The sequence below is a fragment of the Seriola dumerili genome, unplaced genomic scaffold, assembly GCF_002260705.1.
Source record: "Seriola dumerili isolate Sdu_G_001 unplaced genomic scaffold, Sdu_1.0 BDQW01006988.1, whole genome shotgun sequence".
Taxonomy (NCBI): Eukaryota; Metazoa; Chordata; class Actinopteri; order Carangiformes; family Carangidae; genus Seriola; species Seriola dumerili.
In genome coordinates, this window is record NW_019181243.1 from 311,587 (window position 1) to 316,282 (window position 4,696).

Sequence of the window (4,696 nt, forward strand, 5' to 3'; positions counted from 1 at the left end):
TATACTATGATGTTTTTTTTTGATAGGCATTTTTAAACGCAAATTACTATACTATGACGATATTTTTTTGCTTTTTAATGCATACTATACTATGACATTTTTTTGACATTTTTATGCCTTGCTATACCATGTCATTTTATGGCATTTTTATGCTCACTATACTATGTTGTTTTATTCCTTACCAATGCTAAGCTGTTTTTTTATGACATTTTTATCACATAATATACCATGAATGTTTTTTTTTGATGTTTTATGCCAACTATACTATGACATTTTTGACATTTTTAATACCATACGATACTATGGACTATTTTATGGCATTTTCATCGTACTATACTATAATTCATTTTCCTGCCTTTACCATAACTATGGCGTTTTTTATGACATTTTACACGATAATATATTTTTCCATGATGTTTTTTTGGACATTTTATGCAAACTATAACTATGACTTTTTTTGACTATTTTTATGGCCATACTATACTTTGGTTCGTTTTATGGCATTTTTTATGCCTCACTTTACTATGTCAATTTCATTCCTTACTAATACTAAGGCGTTTTTTTGACTTTTTTACCATAATATATATGATTGTTTTTTTTGACGTTTTATGCCTTACTCTAACTATGGCATTTTCTGAACATTTTTATACCATACTATACCATGACATTTTAATTTGGTATTTTTATGTTCGTAAAATACTATGTCCATTTCATCTTCCTTAACATACTAAGAGACGTTTTTATTGACATTTTACAACCACTAATATAACTATGATGTTTTTTTTTTTCAATTTTATGCCAATACTATACTATGACATTTTTTGTTTTATGCGATACTATTCTTTTATGCTTTTGCCATATCTATGTTTATTCCTACCTGTAACCTTAATTGACTTTTACATAATACGATGTTTTATCAATACTTTTAATTTTGACTTTTTATCCATACTATACTTGTCCTTTTATGGCATTTTTCATGCTCACGTCTATACTATGTCATTTCATGCTTCTTGCATACTAAGCTGTTTTTATGACCTTTTATACCCTAATATACTATGATTGTTTTTTGACGTTTTATGCCATACCTATACTATGACATTTTTTGACAGTTTTATACCATTACTATACCATGCATTTTATGGTATTTTTTATGCCGTAAAATACTATGTATTTTCATTCCTTACAATACTAAGACGTTTTTATGACATTTTACACCATAATATACTATGAATGTTTTTTTTGTACATGTTTAATGCCATACTATACTATGACATTTTTTGAACATTTTTATGCCTTGCTATACTATGTCATTTATGGCATTTTTAATGCCTCACTTATACTATGTTGTTTTATTCCTTACCATGCTAAAGCCGTTTTTATGACATTTTACACCATAATATACCATGATGTTTTTTGATGTTTTATGCCATACTATACTATGACATTTTTTGACATTTTTATACCATACTATACTGTGACATTTTTATGGCATTTTATGCCGTACTATTACTATGTCATTTCATCTGCCATACTCTGCTTTTTATGACCTTTTATACCATAATATAACTATGATGTTTTTTTGACATTTTAACCATACTATACTAATGAACATTTTTTTGATCATTTTTTATGCCATACTTACTATGACATTTTTTGACATTTTTATGCCTTCTATACCATGTCTTTAATGCATTTTATGCCTACTATTATGTTGTTTTCATTCCTTACCGCTAAAGCCGTTTTTTTATGAACTTTTTACACCATAATATACATGATGTTTTTTTTGATGTTTTAATGCCATACTATACTATTGACATTTTTTGACATTTTTTATACCATAACATACTATGACAATTTTATGGCATTTTCATGCCTCTATACTATTCATTTCATCCTTACCATACTAAGGCGTTTTTATGACATTTTTAACACCATAATATACATGATGTTTTTTTGGACATTTTATGCCATACTATACTATGACATTTTTTGACATTTTATGCCATACTATACTTGTCTTTTAAGTGCATTTTTATGCCTTCTATACTATGTCATTTCATTCTCTTACTATACTAAGGCGTTTTTATGACTTTTATACATATATATACATGATGTTTTTTTTGACGTTTTAGCCATACTATACTATGACATTTTATTGCATTTTCAATGCCGTACTCATACTATGGTCATTTATCCTTGCATGCATAGGCCGTTTTATGACATTTTAACACATAAATACTACTATGATTGTTTTTTTTGACTTTTAAAGCCATACTATACTATGACATTTTTTTGACATTTTTATGCCATACTATACTTTGTCGTTTTTATGGTATTTTTATGCCTTACTATACTATGTCATTTCATTCCTTACTATACTAAGGCTTTTATGACATTTTACCACTAATATACTATGATGTTTTTTTGAAAGTTTGCCATACTATACTATGACATTTTTTTGACATTTTTATACCATACTATACCATGACATTTTATGGTATTTTTATGCCTTTCTATAACGCTATGTCATTTCATTCCTTTACCATCACTAAGGTTTTATGACCTTTACACTAATATACTATGATGTTTTTTTACTTTTAAGCCATTACTATACTATGACATTTTTTGACATTTTTATACCATACTAATACTATGTCATTTTTATGGCATTTTTATTCCTTTCTATATATGTCATTTCATGTCCTTACTATACTAAGCGCGTTTTTTATGAACATTTTACACATAATATACGTATGATGTTTTTTTTGAATTTTTAAGCCAATACTATACTATGACATTTTTTGACATTTTTATGCCTTGCTATACTATGTCATTTTATGGCATTTTTATGCCTCACTATACTATGTTTGTTTTATTCCTTACCATCTAAGCCTTTTATGACATTTTACACCAATAATTATACCATGATGTTTTTTTTGATGTTTTATGCCATACTATACTATGACATTTTCTGACATTTTTATACCATACTATACCATGACATTTTATGGTATTTTTATGCCGTACTATACTATGTCATTTCATTCCTTACCATACTAAGCCATTTTATGACATTTTACACCATAAATCATAATATACTATGATGTTTTTTTTTACATTTTATGCCATACTATACTATGACATTTTTTGACATTTTTATGCCTTGCTATACTATGACATTTTATGGTATTTTTATGCCTTTCTATACTATGTCATTTCATTCCTTACCATACTAAGACGTTTTTATGACCTTTTACACCGTAATATACTATGATGTTTTTTTGACGTTTTATGCCATACTATACTATGACATTTTCTGACATTTTTATACCATACTATACCATGACATTTTATGGTATTTTTATGCCTTTCTATACTATGTCATTTCATTCCTTACCATACTAAGACGTTTTTATGACCTTTTACACCGTAATATACTATGATGTTTTTTTGACGTTTTATGCCATACTATACTATGACATTTTTTGACATTTTTATGCCATACTATACTATGACATTTTATGGCATTTTTATGCCTTTCTATACTATGTTGTTTTATTCCTTACCATACTAAAATGTTTTTATGACCTCTTATGCCTTAATTTACTTTGATGTTTTTTTAATGTTTTATGCCATACTATACTGTGGCGTTTTTATGACCTTTTATACCATACTATACCATGACATTTTATGGCATTTTTATGCCATACTATTCTATGTCGTTTTATTCCTTACAATGCTAAGCCGTTTTTATGACATTTTACACCATAATATACTATAATTTTCTTTTGACGTTTTATGCCATACTACACTATGACATTTTTTTACATTTTTATGCCTTACTATACTATGTCATTTTATGGCATTTTTATGCCTTTCTATACTATGTCATTTCATTCCTTACCATACTAAGGTGTTTTTATGACATTTTACACCATAATATACCATGATGTTTTCTTGACATTTTTATGCCATACTTTACTATGACATTTTCTGACATTTTTATACCATACTATACCATGACATTTTATGGTATTTTTATGCCGTACTATACTATGTCATTTCATTCCTTACCATACTAAGCCATTTTTTTGACATTTTACACCTTAATATACTATGATGTTTTTTTTACATTTTAAGCCATACTATACTATGACATTTTTTGACATTTTTATGCCTTGCTATACTATGTCATTTTATGGCATTTTAATGTCTCACTATACTATGTTGTTTTATTCCTTACCATGCTAAGCCGTTTTTATGACATTTTACACCATAATATACCATGATGTTTTTTTGATGTTTTATGCCATACTATACTATGACATTTTTTGACATTTTTATACCATACTATACCATGACATTTTATGGTATTTTTATGCCTTTCTATACTATGTCATTTCATTCCTTACCATACTAAGACGTTTTTATGACCTTTTACACCGTAATATACTATGATGTTTTTTTGACGTTTTATGCCATACTATACTATGACATTTTTTGACATTTTTATGCCATACTATACTATGACATTTTATGGCATTTTTATGCCTTTCTATACTATGTTGTTTTATTCCTTACCATACTAAAATGTTTTTATGACCTCTTATGCCTTAATTTACTTTGATGTTTTTTTAATGTTTTATGCCATACTATACTGTGGCGTTTTTATGACCTTTTATACCATACTATACCA